At 30.7% G+C, this 20,018-nt stretch overlaps 1 protein-coding gene across 3 annotated transcripts in view; it reads right to left on the bottom strand.

Moving 5' to 3' along the window:
• The window catches only part of LOC146539457 (synaptic vesicle glycoprotein 2B), a 28,345-nt gene extending 12,714 nt beyond the window's left edge, over window positions 1-15,631 (bottom strand). Inside the window, exon 1 of one of the 3 annotated variants that reach the window (XM_085208173.1) lies at window positions 15,342-15,631. The gene's annotated coding sequence lies outside the window, so the exon portion shown is untranslated. Of the gene's footprint in view, window positions 1-3,694; window positions 4,084-9,652; window positions 9,790-15,341 lie in introns of those variants that run through there. The other 2 variants (XM_085208172.1, XM_085208174.1) reach the window with 2 other exon arrangements.
• Window positions 15,632-20,018: the final 4,387 nt, after the last annotated feature.

Below are 20,018 nucleotides of genomic sequence, written 5' to 3'. Positions count from 1 at the left end.
ATTTCCTCGAGTGGGGATCAAACCCACAACCAATCGCATTGTGTCCCTGCACCACGACTGGTCTCAAACAACTTATGTTGATGTGACGGTTATGTTATTTTACGTCATTAACTATATAAGGCTAAATAATATAATATCTAATCGGCCGTTACTGACCTGAGTTTAATTAACCTGAGCTAATACGATAATCGTAGCTTTACTACTATACATTTACTACTTCTTATATAACATTACTACAGTATATATAGTAGATGTTTGGAGTGAAATCGTGGAGTCTAAGGATTGTAAATGCGACGTTGTGGGTTCGATTCCCATTTGAAGAAATTAAATATTAAATAGTGACATTTCTTCGCTCTGGTGTCGAGGCAAAGTGTAAGGTTGATTTCCGCCATTGAACGAGCAATGCTTAAAGAATTCGGTGGAAAGTGGGCAACGGAAGTGTCTTAATGGGAACGGAGTTACTTAACACTACGTTACCAAGTTCTACTCTATATACTGTGAAGTTAAAAAAAAGAAAAAAAAATGTATACATGTTTTATTTTCTCAAATCTAATAATTATTTAAAATTTTAAATCAAAAGCATATTTCAATTATGCATTTCTCACTTCCTCAAATTAGTTGAATTTCCGCAATTAAATCGATTTTAACATCACCATTAGCACCACGTTACGTCAATCATATATATAGAGTGGAGGGCGACGTGATTTTAATATAACACGAAAATAAAAAATAATTAAATGACAATAACCTGTGGCGAGTCGCCCTGAGATTTTGTCAATAAAAACCACTATATGTTTATAATTTAATTAATTTACGCATATATTTTTGAGGAAACGGAAATAAATGGCAAGCTATTTTTGTTAATTTGCATATTTGTGACACTGAGAAAAAATCTACTAAAAACGGAGAAAGGCTTTCATTTTATAACATTTGGTATTTTATAACAGTCGTAAAAATTGTGTTTTAATTTAATATCAAATTACATCAGCTTTACGCTGTATCTCGCATACAAATTTTTCGAGGGATTGTGTGTTGAGTGAAGGAACTCAACGCCGGACTTTTGTTTCGGTGTCAGAACGAAGAAATGAGAATATTAATAAATAATATGATCGAATCCACAACCGTCACTTTGCAGTCACACTCTTACGCTACCACGGCCTAAAACTTATATTTTTTAATTTGAACATTTACAAAAAATTTTTTAACAATAATACTATACCCTATATCTTGGAAATCGATTTCTAAGAGGCGCGGGTTCAAATCCGACTAAAAGTTCAAATTTTTATACGTTTTCTAATAAGAATTTTTCTTTTCTAAGTTGAAATAACACTTTAAAAAATATAAAAATTGTTTTAGCAATGTCTAAAATCCATTTTCAAAATTCTATTGTTCTGTTAATTTATATTAACTAACTAAAAAACCCTTATATTTATTATATTAGTAGAAAAATAAAGTTTAATATGTAATGTATAATAATGAAGTTTTTCCGGTCTGATTAGACAAAGTTCAGCGTAAAGTTGAAAGTTCAAATGAGCATGTTATCTTTAAAATCTTTTAAAAGGTGTTTCCAAAGTGGAGAGCATAATGACTTAACACTAAGTTTTTCACTAAGTTTTCAACAAGTCACTCCATTTCCTATTTTCCACCTGGAGGCATTATGTGTTGAGATTTAGTATACTAATGCGTTAAAAAAAAGATTGATGATTTTCAAAGTTTAATTATGACTTTCAAAGTTAAAATTAAAATATATTGTAAGATTTTTCATTAATCTATCGCGGAAGAATTATTCTTATATAAAATTTACTTCAATATTCCTATACAGTATTAATGAGCTTGCTTTTGCTAAGTTCTCTTATCGCTGTTAGTACTGCGGTGTAACGTATCTACTTATTGTAAAATGGTCACCCATCTGAGTGGTAGAGACGTCATCTTATTTACTATTTTATCTTAATCATATTCTTGGTATTTCTTATAAGTTCCAAAAAAATAATTAAAAATACAGATTAATTTTGATATATAAAAAAAATACTAACTATTTTTATTTATAATTAATTTAAAAGTAATTTAAGCAGATGATCTACAAGAAACTTTGCAATAATTACTTTTTAAAATTATTAGAAAAGATTCAAGCTTAAAACCTGTTTAGTTAATTTCACAGCTAACTACATATTTCAAATAATTTCGACGATTAATTAGAAATAACTGTTATTATTACAGTTCTTGTAAATGTTTTTGTGACATACAAACATATCAAATTCAAAATATTCTTTATTCAAATAGACTGTTATAAGCACTTTTGAGTCGTGGAATGAACATAATTATAAGCAAAAAGCTACCACCGGTTCGGAAGGCAGTTCTGCTGAGAAGAGCCGGCAAGAAACTCAACAGTTGCTCTTTTCAAAGTCAATGGTACAATCTATTACATTTGCTGGCAGCTATCCTGCATTACATTCAATAAACATTAATTCTATACATGTTTATCCTCTAAATATTCTTGTAAAGTGTAATAAGCTTTACTTGTTAGATTTTTTTTTACAACATTAGTTAAATACATATATATAGATACAAACGTATATTATTTATACAAAACAAATAATGATAGAGATGATAGAGATGTATTCATTATCATTAAAGGTAAATTACCTGCAATATATATTAAAACTTGCACTAATTTTATTGACTTTACTGACCTCAGAGAAGCAGTTCTAAAAAGTTATTAAAATCTACTTAAATTATAGTAGCAAATGAGTTTTTTCTACACAGTAAATACTTAAAGTGATTTATATACAGAATACGGCGAAACATATTTAGTTATTATATTTATATTATTGTAATTATATATACAAATAAATATAATAATATTTAATGTTGTTAAACTAAATTTTCATTTGTCAATCAAACAAAGGATAACAGCGCAACTCAACTGGGTGTTTTAATAAAAAAAAAATGAAAAAACATTACTTTAAAATTAAGCAATTATAAAATGAAAAATTTATATTATAAATGCCTCACATTTGCCTTATATCTCACCTTCTCTCTACTTATCTTATATTTTAGAAGGTAGGATGTACTGGCACAATGTTATCACAAAATTATAATAACTATGGCAAGTGGCAACACTGTGCTAAAAGCTTAGTGAAGTAGTAGGCAATATTGACAGGATATGTTTTTTAACTCGGAATAAATTATTTATTCTTCGGACTCTTTAGATTACATTCGTTTTTATCATCCCATAGACGGTTTCCAAGAGGCGGGGGTTCGAATTCAGCTACGTTCAATTTTTTTATACGTTTTCCAAATCATTATTTTTCTTTCTTAAGTACCGAATAACTCTTTAAAGGGTTACTAAATTTCAGACCAATTTTTTTTATTCATTATTTTAAAAAAAACGTATAGAATTGTATTATTATTTAAGTAATTTTGTTGATCTTATTTTTCATTTCACAATCGCCTTATTTTCATATACATCGCAAAGAATAATATAAATTATGAAATAGGTGCTAACCAAATTGAAACATTACACAAGGATAATGCCGTTTTCGCTCATAACATTTTTAAATAACAATTTTTAAATATCACTAGTTATAACTAAGTTATATATAAAAATATAATTTAAGGACTTTTCTGAAAACTTATTCTATACTAAAAATACGTAAAAACAAATATATTTGTATAAATAGAAAAAAAATCTTACCGCTTTTTAGGAAAGATGACTACAGCAAAATCAGGCAACCCAAACAAAAACATAGGCACACAAATTCAACTTTTACAAAATAAACTCAACTAAATTCTAATTAAATAACAACATCAATAAATAAATAATATATTATGTAAATATTAAACACAAACAAAAATATAATCCTGTGAATTTTCACTGGAATATAACATGACAACGCACTACACTCGAAGCTGTTCTTATTTTGATAAAGTTTTTCAATAGTAAAGTAAAGTAAAGAAGAAAAATTGTTATTTTGTTTCTATTTTTTCTATATTATTTTGATATTTGAACGTGTTATCAACGAGAGTGCGCGCGGGTTTATGGTAAAGCACGGGCGTTTGCTTTTGCACCTCTCCATACACTACGCTCGCCCCACCTTGCCGTTGTTGTTTTTTCAATTATCTAGCGTTAAGGCTACTTTAGTTCCGTAAGTGTCGCCATCACTTAGGAAGCCTATGCTGTCTTCACGATTCGTCCTGATTTGCAGGAATCGATGACGATATGGTCCGTTTATATAAATTGATGTGAAAAAAAAACTTACTTAGGCTCGACAAATTGTCAGAATTTGCGCGCAAGTACATCCAAAATGTATACAATAATTACTTGTATCACCAATCTAATTTACTAGGAAAAACCAACACATATAAAAATTTAGGATTGTAGCAGAATATGAACCTGCGCTTCTTGAAAACCATTCAAGCACTCTGACCACTGAGCCTTCTCATCAAGCTACGTCGGAATTATAATATTCTGTTGGGAGAATTTTAGGAATTTCCGCTACCCAAATGTAATTCCTTAGGATTATTTTTTCTCAAGAGAGAATGCTATTTATTAAATATTTTCAACATTATCAGTGTTATTTCACAATTAGGGAAGAAAAATACTTAAATCTTGTAAGAAATTTTGATCGTAGCGGCTATTTTAACCTAAGTCTCTTGGACCACGCGGGTGGTCAGAGCGTCTTGGACGGACGGTTTAAAAAGAGGTGCGGGTTCAAACCCCACTACGTTCAAAAAATTTTATATGTTAGTTTTTAGAATAATATTTATCATGTAATTTTATCATGTGTGGTGGTTGTGGCGTTTGGCATAGACAAACCGACAAATATAAAAAAAAAATAAAAATATTTGTTTTAGGTTCTATTATTATTCCATTAACAAATGCCCCCAATAATAGAATTTCTCATATATCTTCCATGTACACGCAGCGGTCAGTTACAGTTTTTTTATATGTAGAGATATTATTCTATATTATATTATAATATATATATATATATATATATATATATATAACATATGTATATTTATTCAAAACAATCGTATATATTTATTATATATTTTGTTCTATTTAAACTTGTCAGGCTCAAGATCTAGTTATGTAAAATATTATTTATCTCGCGTACGTTGATATGACATGACATTAATATAATAGGTTTAAATAAAATTATGTATAAAACTTATTTACACTGAAATAACAAGGGCGTTTACCGTATTGTGTCCTACACACGTATGTATGTATGAGACATATAAAGGTATAAACATATATGCCTTGAGTTTGTATAGTACATTTTGTTAATGTTTTAAGTATTTTTAGGGTTACGTACCTCAAACGGTAAAAACGGTAGGTGATAGGTTAATAGAGCTTTAACGGTATAACGGAACCAAAGGTTCCTCTGGAATTCTTACCGGAACGAGAAATAACAATAACATTTAGACATATATTACTTTCGAAATTACGGAAGATAGAAATGAATAGCGTGGCTAGATTATTAAATCCACATAAATGGATAGGATAAACAAATTTATACTAAGACATTTTTTTGCGCTTATTTTCATTAATGATTAATTAATACAAGAGATTACAAACAAAGCAACAACTTTTACAATATATATCTATAATTACTTTTAATTACATATAATTCATTCAAATAATATTTGTAAACAGTAATTAAGGTATTAAAATATTATTAAATATCTATTAGGCACTGCGCTGACGGAGTGGATTCCAATATTAAATATTTCATTTCCTCGAGTGAAATAGGACTTTTTTGTATAATTTGTTGTTATCATCATTGTTAGCATAATTTTAAAATTGAAAACTTATTATATCTTCATTTAGATTGCAAGTGGTAGGTTATTTATATTTTAATTGATCATTTAGTACGTTTAATAGATAGGTATAATGTGGTATTATGAACTTTCTTTAGACCACCAAAAAATATGAAAAGTCGTAATTCAATTTCTTAGTTTTGAAGAGTCTATAGAAAATTAATTAATGTAAACCAGAGATGTCTGAAAAGTTACTTAGAACTCTTAAAAAAATTACGGAAAAAAATCACAGATAAAAATAAGGAATACATGTAATTTAAACTAACAGTATTTAACGTATGTGAAATACTATATTTCGAGAAGCATAACATACTGAGTTAATAGAAGTAGAAATCGTGTTAAGGAAGTTCCATAGGAATCCACGGCGTTGCTTTGTCAACAGTAAAACGGATAAGGAAACGGCACAGATTAACAACGGAACATAATATATTAGAAATATAACCTAGAGACCTCGAACAGTGCCCTGAGACCGGTCCACCAAGGTAAAGGCTCAAGTCATATGAAGTGCACTATAGAAACTTCAAGCTGGTCGCATTCACGAATATAAATAAATCTTTTAGACTGATGTCAATTTATCATTAATTTTATGATGAGGTTTCTAATTCAATTTTACTCTACTGCGCAACGCATAAGAGGGTAATGTCTTTATCAGTCCATGTATGGATGTGTGATCCTATGTGGTGTTTTAGAGCCCAAATGCCTTGACCGATTTCGATGATTCTTACGTCAATCGATTCGTTCATTAAGATTAACAGTCATTTAATAGTTTAAGCTCTGAAAAATTTAAATGGGTCTCGACTATTAAGTTAATCCTAATGAAAACTTTGTTTTTTCTTTTTACTTTTAAACATTTGGGTTTTACGTTTTTTATAATTATTTGTTTATAATTTATCGTAATTTTTTTTAATTCACAAAAACTTCTCGTCTGTATAATATTTAATGGTCAAGGAATTTTAAATATCAATTACATTTCCGCTAAATAAATAAATGTATATAATTTTAAATAAAAGCTTGTTTGCTCCATTAAATAATCACGTGCATTCTCTACTTAGTTAATCAGAACCGGTTTTTTAAATAGATTTTTAATAAAATTTAAATTAAAGATACAATGGCACTTATACAAACGAATGACTATTTTTTCTATGTAAAATAAGTATTTTATTATAAAAAAAGTGAAAATGGAAAAAAGAAGTTGAAGAGTTGATAAGTGTATAATTACACATTCTCGTAATGGTTGTGGGTGAGATCCAATTTCGTAGTATGTTTTTTTTATTTTAAGATTGTTTTTACTTTTTTTTTATTTTCCCACACATAGCAGGCAGGGTGGGCAGAGGGAACCTGGGTACCTAGTGTTGAAATAGCCCGTTCCCATTAAGAGACTTATCACCTCTTCCCACCAAATTTTAACATAATTATTATTTTCAGTATAATTAGACTAAGTACAGCGATACCTTGGACGAAAGTAGAGAAAGTAGTGATTAAGTAATATAAGTTCTTTGTCTCTCCATCTAACCTCTTACAATATTAAAAATCCTTGATGATAAAAATATATAAATAGAAATCAGAGAAATCATGCAGTACTTAACACTAGAATTATTCGTTTTGAAATTCGCACTAATCACATGTAGGACAATAGTATTTGATGTTAAGCGAATTCATCATTCAACTAGAAAGTTGTTTATCCTGTAGATTTTAAGTGAACGCGATTTTTAACATGTTTTTTTGTGGAATCCAGGTCACAATTTTTTAATATCTAATATTCGTCCTCAATAGAATATTGATATACATTTAAATTTTAAATATTTTTATTGTATATATTTAGAAGCTCTACAATTAGTGGCGCCATTGTGGCATTATTTCAAACGTGTTTGAAACAACGTGACAGCTGTCAGTTCACATCCTACTATTTTTCATACAAAACTGTCAATTTCATTTTTTTTTCTATTTTGTCCTCGATCTGATAATATAGAATCTAATTAATAAAGCTAACGAGTTGAAGATTCTATTTATTATCTTTAAATTTGTACAAATAATAAATTAGTAGTGTTTTAAAAATAAAAAATATAGCTAAAAATAGTATTTTATAGATAAAATATAATTTACACACAAAGAAATAAAACTTTTTTTTTATCACTAACAATATTTAAAAACATGTGTTTATTGTAATATTTGAAACGTGTTTAAATTTAAAACAAGTTCAAAATATGTAAACATAAGGAAATGATAAATCACGTATTAAATAAATGGTGAACTTGATATTGGAACCTATTTCTATTGTAATAACTATATATCTATCTATAACGTATTATGTTATTCTTCTTTTATTATTGTTTCTATTTAGGTTTCATCAAAATTATTTTGTTAAATATTCCTTTGTTAAAATTATCGGTAAAAGTATATTTATTTTTTTATACTACACGCTATTACGTGCCTTATAGTAGTATGCCTATATTAAGTTCCTAGTAGAGGCCGTCGTGATACAGGGGTTTGTACCCCATGCGACTGTAAACGCGATGGTTGTGGTTTCGATTTTCAATTTGGAAATGAAATATTTAATATTTTAATTTCCTTGTTCTAGTAACAAGGCAAAGCGCGGCGATCAGTCCTTCAACTAGTAATCGGGGTACAGAAGTATCTTAATGGTAACGGAATGTCTTAACAGTTCCCTTTACTCAGGTTCCCTTTAAAAAGTCAAGTAATTGATAGATAAAAATAACCAAAATAATCAACTAGTTTCATAACGTATTATTAGTTTTTAAACGGTTTTTTTAACAAACAAACACGCTACACGCCACCACTGGCACTGACGAAACCTGTATTGACATAGTTAACGAGAGGACATCAATTTATCACTGTGTATATTTGAATGTCTTACTGGAGACAGATTGTGATGCTGAAGGATGCGCCGCCAGAGTCAACATGATACAAGCTATCAACAAATTTGCTATACAAACACTACTGTGGAATATTATGTAAGCGTTTATTTTGTATGAAATTTTGTACTGGCGACGATGTTTGCGAGGATTTTTTTAGATTTTTTGTTTTTTTTTTTATATTGGGAGTTGTGACGGTTAATTCTTTTATTGTTAATGTTTATAATGAAGATCGCAGATTCAATTTTGTTATATTATAATTTAGTTTCGATACGTACTATGTCTTACGTATTATCTAATTTTGTGAAATCTAAAAATAACTATAAAATTATTTATGTATTATAGCTAAAGAAATAATTAGATGTTAGATACATACTAGAATTAGGAAAAATAATAGAAAAAAACATAAAAAATAGGTACTACAAAGAAAATACTAGTTACAATAATTAACTGTCTAAAATAACTTTAATGAATAAGGTTTATGCAACCTTGCCTGAACTACAAGACCAACATAATATTTATGAAAATTCATATTTTTAGTTACTGGAGCCATTATAGGGATTTCTATGATAAAATTCACAACAATTATCTATTGTTCGTAGTCAATTTGTATCAGATGAACAATTATTTTACGATATTTACATATTTCAAGGCTTAGGCCCTAATAATATAGGTAAATTTAAAAGAAAAAAGGTTAAATAAAATTGTTAGTAATATTATACGCTGTCTAAATATCCTCATAGTAATAAAATATACTAACCTACCGTGCTTCGTGAGGGATCCAGCGTGAAGCGTGATTTTTTTTGTTTTATTAGAGTGAAAAAAATAGGTGATAATAGAAGATAAGTGGAAATTTTTAACTGTTAAACTATTTTACAGATTACTAGTGTCACACAGCTATGAGAGGGCGTTAATCGCCGCGCAAGGTTTACTTGCTAATTGCTAGAACTCACCGGTCGGCCTGATGTGTCTCTTCTGATGATTTATCTGGTATGAGAGTTCCGCCACCGAAATGGCTATGAACTGAAAGTGAATGAAATGAAAACTTAACACTACTAGTTCACGGGAAACACTCTCGAGGGAGTGCGAGAACGTAACCTGTGAGTCTAGCTATATATCTACAGTCAGGCCTCGTCGAGTCAACACGTACAATCTTACTGTAAATACTACGCAAAAACAAGTAAACAATATTTGATTATGGATTTCAAATGTCGACTGCGTATATAATATAGAAGCTTTTCCGGGGAAAACGTGATGGGGTGATGATTTTAATAGGTACCTGCTTGTTCGTATGGGAATTTCTTAATTCTTTAAATAATATAACATTCAAATTTCGTAAGTAGTAAAGTAATATTCATATTTTTATTAGAAATTTATATTTATAATTAATTGCCGTACGCAACTTCTTTTACCCGTTCACTATCATTAAAATTTGCTGTAGATAAATAGATCCTAGTGTCTAAACCCTTGGTTCTCCACTTTTCGCCCAATTTTCTAGATAATACGTGTTTAGTGGCGGAACTAAAGCGGAGAAATAGAAATAATTGAATTCTCTGACTCGAAATCGAATCTACAACCATAGCATTTACAGACAGACGCTATGCAATGCCAGGACGATGAAGTAAATATTATGAATAGTGTTTGTTTAATCATTTCAAGTGAAGATTTCGTATACGACGATAAGGTGACAAAACTACAGGCATACGTCACATCGCTAGAATTATAAAGATTAAAATCTTACGTTATTTAAAATCTATTATTTATTATTTAAAATATTTTATTTTTCATTTTCATACGGAATATTTATTGAGTGATTATTTTACTTAATGTTTTATTTGGAAATGGAGATGTACACAGTGATAATGTGTGAACGAGCTCAGGTGCTGATTTTGTGAATATAAGAATTAAGACAAAACGTTATTTTAATAACAAAAGCTACTTGTCTTAAAATTTAATGTTGCTGTTTTTTTGCGGAGAAAAATAAATTATTAAAACAACTGAATGATTCTCAATTCTTGAATGAGGAGAGAATAAAGAAAAACAATATAATTTCTAGCTGGTTCTTTTAAGCGATTTTGTTTTTTTTATCTAATAGTGTACCTAGTCTATGTAGAACTATTCGTCATAAAATATCTTGCAAAATTAATTACTATATTCTACTCAAAAAAATCCACGTTTTCAAAGAGAAACTTGAATTATTTAAAATTAAACCATTTTTAATTTCATAATATAATGTCATATACGCCAAAACATTTAATAGACCTTATCATATGAATAAGAATAAAAAATATCTTTATGTATATTTAAAAATTCAACCACTACAATTGTTTCCTCAAATTAGGGTCTAAAAAATGTAAAATGATTGGAGGCATTAGGCACTTCGTAAAAAACTCTATATTACGCCTCAAACAATTACGGAAATTAGCACACGATATAAGAAAACTGGTCGCGTGCGAGTCGGACTCGGGCACCGACAGTTCCTTATTAATTTCAGGAAAAAAATCCTTACAAACTTAAATTTGTAAGGATTTTTTTCTTTATTCGTATTATAATTTCTCACTTCGTACCAATATTGTTTAAATTACGCGGCGAATTTCGTTTAAATTGTAGCAAAAACGAAGCATAGAAGCATATTGTAGTTTTTCCGTGCTTCAAGGGACCGTAGACTTGAATATTTAATATTAATATCTAGATATCTCCACGCGATTTCAAAACTAACCTATAAGGACTCCGTTTTTTCCTTTTGAGGTACGGAACCCTAAAAATTACTGATACCTTTTTAATTATGCGCATACTTTATTATAATAATTATTATTATTCAAAATGTCAATTTAAAATGTTTCTTTTTGATTTTGTTATTCATATATGGACTGATGCAATCGTGAAGTTTTTGATTGCTAGCTTCCGGATTTAATACTACGCTACTATATCTTTTTAAATTTTGAATAATATCTTTACTAATTTTAGTGATAAAATCAAATATTTATCTCACAGGATATATATAAAAGTAATATATGGAAATTAAATATATAAGGAAGAGTGAAAATTAAAATTGAAATTGATTGAAATTATGCGAAATATACCTACTTATGATAAAAACAAAATATTGTATTTATTAGAGTGAAGTAGATATCTTTAGATAAACAAATAAGAAAAGTGTTTCTTATTTGCTTATCTAAAGAAGAGGCAGAGACTACCGCATTTTAGAAACCTTTAAACTAAAAAATAAATTTGTCCATTTTTCCTTCTACTTCTATATATCCTCTTATATACTACGTATAATACGTATACGTAGATATAGTTATGCATATATGCTTTAGTTAAAATAACTTCAAAATAATTGTATAAAAATATAAAATTGATTTTATTTTTAGTTATAAGAGAAGTTCTACAGAAGAAGTACTAGACATTAGGAGCTCAATGATGAAAACAGTACATACTACATATATTAAAATTGTCGGTCGTTAGGAAGCAGGTGATTAATAAGGCATACGTTCGGTAATCTAGGCCAAGTAGTTATCTTCGACCATCTTTATCCGCGCTCGCTGCTAACAAATATTGTGAACGACGACGTCGAGATATATACTGAAGAAAAAAAATATAAACATAAACTATTGAATAGAGAACTTGAGTCCAGTCGTAGCGCAGGGCACAAGTGTGTGACTGTAAGTGCGAGTGATTGTAGGTTCGAGGAAATTAAATATTTATTTAAATGTATATTTCTATTTCTTTTTTTTTTATATTGAATAGGCTTGCGTTTGGCCACATCAAGTCTGGTTGCGTTCTACGGTGTGGCACGCTTGCCTAGCAGATACCTATTTACTCTGGTTTTGAAGATCCTCATATTGTATGTCTTAGGAAATACAGATGCCGGCAATGAGTTCCAATCTCTCGCAGAGCGGATGAAGAATGTAGCCTCAAAGCGCTTTTTCGGTCTGGTTTCGCGGCAAAGCGTGGCGTTGTGTTCCGTCCACTCACCGCGCCATGCCTCCAGAATGCGGTGGAAAGGAGAGAACGGAATGTCTTAACAAAAGGTTCCCTCAGTCGAAGCTGATTTATTTTATTTTATTTATCTAACTTAGTATAATACTAACAATCGTAGACCTATATGGACCATACTCGTACATTAACATGATCGCTACGTACATTAATAAATGTGATTTAAAATAACTTTATCATAAGGAAATAAAAAATACTTATTTTTTTATTAATTACAAATATATTTTAAATAGAATCAATTATATTAAATTTGTAATAAATAGATATATGTAAGATAATTAAGCCAAACTATTTATATAAGATATACTTTTTAACCATACCTACGAGTACGTGCCATTTAATGATCGATAAGCGTCTATTGACTTAATGACTGTTACGCAAACGTTTAATTAATGCAATTGTATTTTGTATGTATATTCATTAGAAATTAATATAAATAAATATTTTATAGAAATACTAAATTATGTACATATTTGTACAAGCAGAACCGCACGTTTAATATAATCATGCAAATTAATGTAATTCTAATCTGAAATTAAAATTACCTTCACGCTGTATCCCGCTCACAACAGGGTACGCAGAGAGAACCTAGGGTGAGTTAAGACACCCTGTCCCCTTTCCGTCGAATCCTAGTGGCATTGCGCGTGGCTTGTCGGAATTTAACGCTGAGTTCCCCTGGTGGCAGAGCGAAGAAATGAAAATAACAATAAATAATAGTTTATTCCTCCGAGCGGGTATCGAACCCACAAGCACTCGCACTTACATTCACACACTTGTGACTAGTAATCTGAAAGATAGTATATCGCACCTTTAGAATTATAGAGACCTTTTAAAAATATCAAGTTTTGGGAAAAGTCAAACAAAGATGTGTACAATTACGTTTTTGTACAAAAATTGGGCTTACAAAATCATTTCAGATGATACAGTAGTAAATGTTTTTAAAATCAATTGTTGATTTATCTATTTATATATTTTTTTTCTTTATCAAAACCATGGTGTTTTTTTTTATTAGGTCACTAAATTATAATTCTAATTTAAAATATAATTTTAGAATTATAATTCTAAAGCTGCGATATAATCAAAACAAATTCTTGTTACAAGTTATAAAGATTGTGAGTCTATGTATTGTCGTAGCCGGTGGCCGTATTTTATATATTCACATGCAGAACAATTGAACTATTATTTAATTTGCCAATCTGTGCGCTGTGACCTGTGTCGGTGTAATTATTTTTTCAGATCGAATTGTTTCTTTTTTTCGTATTCGTTTAGATCGTATCTACCGCTCTAAATTTTCAGAATTTAGCAGGAGTAAAACTCCTTTTTTAAATTAAAATTATGTAATTTCCTTATTTGTCAATTAGTAATTATTTTTAAAGAACAAAAAGTTTAATACTGTTTAGAAAACATATAAAAATTTAATTGCATATGGCTTAGTTGGTTCGAGCGTTTGGACAGTTTCCAAGAGATGCGGGCTCAAATACTGCGGGCTACCTTCCAATTTTAAGACGTTTTCTAAAAAATATTTTTCTTTCTTAAGTGTGGAAACAGTTTAAAAATGTTATAAAAAAATAAATACTCTATTCTTTCTATTCACTATGTTATACAATTGGTTGTGACTTGTGGGACTTGTCACCAATAATATAATCGATGCTTAACAAATAGTAAGTACTAGCGTCTGTATGCGGGAACATCAACTCAACTCAACTCAACTCCTGATGGACTAATAGCATTTCACACTCTATCTTTAGCAACAAAGTAACATAAGCTGTCAGCTCCTCGGCTGCACTCCAGGGTCCAGGCGACATGAAGAAGCACAAAATTGACGGCAATTTATCAATAACGACAGTATAAAGTGTTCCGGCTCGAGCGACGCGATTTCGGCCATCACTATATGTAACGTGACCATTCTTCGGTCGGTCTAAAACGGGATTTTTTTAAGGTATGTTTTCCTTTTTAACAAAACAAAATATTTAAAAAAATATAATATTCAATTTGTTTTTTTTTAGGATAGCTTCAATGTCGACGACGTCTGATATTGCTTTCGTTTTTTTAGGTATCACACTTTAAAAAATAATTTAATACCGTTTTTTTTAATTAATAACTGCGATACATTTGTTTCGCCCGATCAAATTTAAAGAACGAGACATATTCGTCCCGGTGGCATGTTTCGGGACACACGGGACGTTTGGTCACGTTAAACATCGCCTGAACTCGTCCGCTTGACTCACGCTGTCACGCGGCTATTCATTCTATTCACCGCCAGCCATCCGTACGACGTTATAGTAAAACATCTACGCAATACGTTTTAGCCCAATATTTATTTAATCGTTGACTTTGAGTAATTGATTCGTATAAATATTAAAGTAGCTAAGTAAATGTTATGTATATATTTTTATAGTCTGTTGTAGTTAATGAAATATCTTTTAACATAATACAATAACACATAGAAAAATCCTAAATCTTTCATAAGTATTTCATCATATTTTTGTTTTAGTCTAAAAACAAATTGTTGCAAAATAAGAACTCATAACATCTCTCTGTCTCTACAATAGAGAAATGGAAAAACTTATTTGTTTTAAGCGCGTCCTCTGGGTGACATTAAAAGCTGATAAGCTTAAACTTAAATGTAAGCATTCGACTTACTGGTCCACGAACATTCCTCAGCAACGATATGTAGACACTTGCTGTGCTTGGATCTTGATGTCTGATGCTGCTCACCCCGATCTTTCTCATGCCTCGATCGTTATATTCAAACAAGCACTTTATCACAAATTTCAAATTTTTTTCAAATATTTGGGTCAGGTTATTGGAAAATTATGTATTTTTCATTAATTTTGTATTGGGATGAGCGTGCGTCGCGCGGTCAGCTCTAGGTATTTGTGGAGGGCAGTGTGCTGCGGAGTACAGTGGCAACGGTTGACAAAATAATACACGTCCTGTTACAAGTCGGCAGACTGACCTATAATGATGATGAATTACCTCTACAAACAACAATCAAAACAGTTTCATTGTTATACGGAGGTGCTTTGTATAATTCATTTATTTTATAGACGAACGCCCGAATAGAAATCGATTAACACGATATGTGATATCTTTCACGCTGAATCCCGCAAGTACGGGGGTAGGCAGAGGTAGCCTGGGCCCCATTTCCCGCTGAATTTTGGGGGCACTGCGTATTGAGTGACAGAACCCAATGCCACGCTTTGCCTCGACACAAGTGTGAAGAATTGAAAATATTAATAAATAATAATTGATTCCCCCAAATGGGGATCGAACCCACAACCCTCGTCTTACAATAACAAATTTATGCTATATTTCTCTATAATCACCTTATAGAAGGTACTATAATACTTACTTACGTTTGTCTTCTATTAGTTCTTTATATAAACTTTGGGTGCTCTTATGAATATTCATTTACTGCAGCTAATCGGACATAAAACTTTTATCTTAATATTGCTACCTGGAACTTGTTGGATTGAATAATTATCAGAAAATTACAAATGGTATTAGGCATACATAAGCAATTGATAAAATTATTTATAAGAAACTAAAATATTATCAGGAAATCTATTTCTATACTTCTATACTAATATTATAAAGCCGAGGAGTTTGTTTGGTTGAACGAGCTAACCTCAGGAACTGCCGGTTCAAATTGAAACAAATATTTTAGTGCTGAATCTATCGAAAAGGCTGTCACTTTGATAGTTTCGATGTAACCCACTATCCCTTGGGTCGTAGTTCCATTCGACATGCAGGCGAAGCCGCATATAATAGCTAGTTATATTATACAAGTTTTAATCTGATATTTTTTCTGTTCCATATAGGTATTTTATTAAAGAAGTTTTATTTTATTTCAATTGATCGTGTAAGTACTTCACCTATTACGCATATAGCAATTACTACGCTAATCGTCGAAACTTTGGTATTTAATGTAACTTGTTTTGGGCTACGCAATGTGGATGTGAAGTTTCATGTAGAAGCACATAATACATTCTTTTTCCTTTTTTTTCAGCTAGCATCAGGTACGCACAGGAAATCTTGGAATCTAATGTTAAGAGACTCCGTTCTCATTAAAACACTACCTCTAGCCACTTTTCGCTGAATTCAGGCGGCACTACTTACTTGTGGAATGGCGGAACCTAGAAATGCACTTTGCTTCGTTACCAGAACGAGAAAAATAGAGTAATAAATACTTTATTTTCTCGAGTATGATTTGAATCCACAGCCTGTCGCGTTTACGGTAGTTCACTTGTGCCTCTGCGCCACAACTCAATATACCTACTATATGGATATTTAATGTTGTTATTTACACATCCACTTAGCGCAATATTCATATATTGAATATTTAATAAGTTATCCCTTCATAAAGTACCTTGTAACTTGTAAGCAACAATTCTGTTTAGGACGTTGTCCCCTACACTCCTCACCGGTTCAAAGGAGTTTTTTAATATCAACGGATGTAGACTTCTTGATGCAAGGGCTTAGGTTTAAAAAAACATATCAAACAGTCTTTATCTTGCCACAGTGGGGAAATATAATCAATTCATTTCACTGAAATGTTTATTTATGGGCTTAAATTATTGAACATCAAATTTCTAATTTTATAAAATACTAGCGGCCCGCTCGCGGTTATACCCGCGTGAACTATTTATTATTAATTTCTGTCTCCATGACTATGTCCTAGTGACGTCTATGCAAAATTTGAGACTCCTATCATTTGTAGTAACGAAGTTTCATACAAACTTTCGACCCCAAAAACAACCCCTTAGAAGTCGAATATTGCAAATTCCCGTCTTAGCGAGCACCTACGTCCTATAAGTAACTCCTATGCAAAATTTGAGATTCCTAGCACATGTAGTTTCTGAGATTTCGTGATGAGTGGGTGACCTTTCGATTTTATATATATAGATTAAACGTTCAGTTAATCTTAACATTCACGGACTTTTAGGCAACCGGAAAAGTGGAAACACCTAAAAATTTGAAGACATTCGCATAGAAATGGATATTAATTAAATTAATCATTTATTTTTATTGTTAGAATATTTACAAAATAATCTTGAAGTAATAAACTACTTTACTTTATATATTTTTATATTGAGCTATGCGTATTTTGAAGGCGGTCATTGGCGCAGCAGCACAAGAGTGCGACTGAAAGCGCGAGAGGTTCATGGATTCAATTCTCATTCAAGGACGAAATATTTAATATTTTTCGCGAGTGAAAAGCGCAAAGTTGAAAAGTAGCGAAAAGTTGTATCTTAATGGGAACGGATCTTAACACTAGGTTTCCAGATACCCTCTGCCTACTTCAAAATGCGGGATAGAGCGGGAAAGACCTAGAACCAAAAAAGTGTATATATAAATCAAAATACCTCCCAACGATTCACAAGTCGCATCTGACCTACTCCTAGTACGTACATACATACAAACATACATACACGCGGTAATTCACTAGTGGTATAGGTACGTGGTAAGTACGTAGTGGTGGTAAGAAAAGTTGACGCGACGCATTATTTGCGGGCAATCAGACGCTTCCGCTCACACAATGTCCACTCAATTACTCTTATTGGACCGACTAGAGTTTTGTTTTTAGTTTCCTTTGTTTATATTTATTATAAATAAATAAATATTTGCGGGTAGTTCTGAAAAATAATTAGCTTCTAATCAATTAATAAGTGTTACCCAAGTGTATAACACTCAAAAGCGGTTAATTTTAGTTTATTAGATCTAGCTGAAAGGACGATGAAATCACTTATTAAGTATAGACAAAATTTTGATTTTTTTCGGCTTCACGCTGTATCCCGCATTAAGCTGGGCATGAGAACTTAGTGTAGAGACACTTCGTTCCCCACTTTCTGTCGAATTCAGGAGGCTTTGCATGTTGAGTGGCGGGACTCAACGCCGCGCTTTGCCTTGACCCCAGAGCGATCAAATTTTTAATAAGTTCACAAAAAATCAAAGCACATTTTAAACTACATAATAACCTCTTTATATCTACATCTTTAACTATTTATTTTATACCTACTTATTTAGAAATAGCATTGAAGTGTCTGTACGCTATTCGAAAACAATGGACCCTTTTACAACGGTATAATTATCGGATGTATGATATCAGAACATAAACAAACATTTTAAAATATTATTAGATTACTTAGTTGAAAGTTGAAACGAAACTACCAAAATAAATAAGTTAATTTTTACTGACTTTAGTAGGTACTTCCTGTTTTCTTTCACATGGCACTAGTCCAGGCTTTTCTCGCCAGGGTCTGCCTTCCGACTCAATCTACTTTACTTTACACGGTCTTTAGCATTTTAAAATATTATTATATTAGTTAAAACTCAACTACAAAATAATTAAATTAATTTTTACTGCCTTGCATTAGGTACCTACTGTCAAATATTGCGCATTAATCGAAGTCTTTGTTCAGTCTACTTTGAATTTGTACACGAAATTTTATTCCGGAAATGCAATTTCCGTAAAAAAAAACAGGAACGTGCTCGTAAATAGATCGTTATTTAACTCGGTTCTAGAATTGGGACAAGTGTTGGGATTTGTCAGTAGTCATTCATTGTAAACACCTCGTGGTTTAGATATGTAGAAGCCAACAAAAGTAAAATATTAAAAAAAAAACTATTTAACCAAATTAATCGCGTATATTTAGTACACTTTACAGTAGTCCGTGGTCACGGGCAGACCAATTCCAAATTTCATTCAAAATGTGTAATAATTGTGAATAATACACTCGGTCGTAGTTCTACTGTGGGCGTAGGGAGAAAGGGTTCTGGTGGCTCTGCCCACTTCACAATAGTCTGGTGCCCACCCCAGAAAAGTTACCAACAAAAATTGGTCCAAAAAAATATTTAAAAAAGAACTAAATTTATACGAAAATATCTACGCAAAGCTAAATCCAGCCCCCCCTCAAAAAATATCTCTAGATATGCCCATAACTGTCAGAAAGATAAAAAGATTACTCTAATTAAATAGTCGAATATTACAAAAAAGCAAAGTACAATAGTGTTTACATTGAAAATAATATTATCTATTTAGAACTGTATTTCTCAGTAAATAGTTAAATGTAAACATAGAGTTAGGAAATTGTGGTTTTTCATAAGAAGACATTGACTCTTTAAAATTAATTTACCTGTTTAAGAAAGATCTAAATCTTTCGTTCGGCGTTTTTAAATTTTTGTAAGCATATCTGAACTAGATATATTTAATTTAGATTTTTATTCATTTAATTCACTTAATTTAGATATTTATTTATTTAATTTACAAATATAATATTACAAGAAAACAATGATATTTTATAATATTTAAAGATA

The sequence above is a fragment of the Heliconius melpomene genome, chromosome 4 (genome assembly GCF_056956725.1).
Source record: "Heliconius melpomene rosina isolate 202511_hmr_F chromosome 4, ASM5695672v1, whole genome shotgun sequence".
Classification (NCBI taxonomy): domain Eukaryota; kingdom Metazoa; phylum Arthropoda; class Insecta; order Lepidoptera; family Nymphalidae; genus Heliconius; species Heliconius melpomene.
Note: the sequence above shows the minus strand (reverse complement) of the source record. Positions and strands in the feature narration are given on the sequence as shown.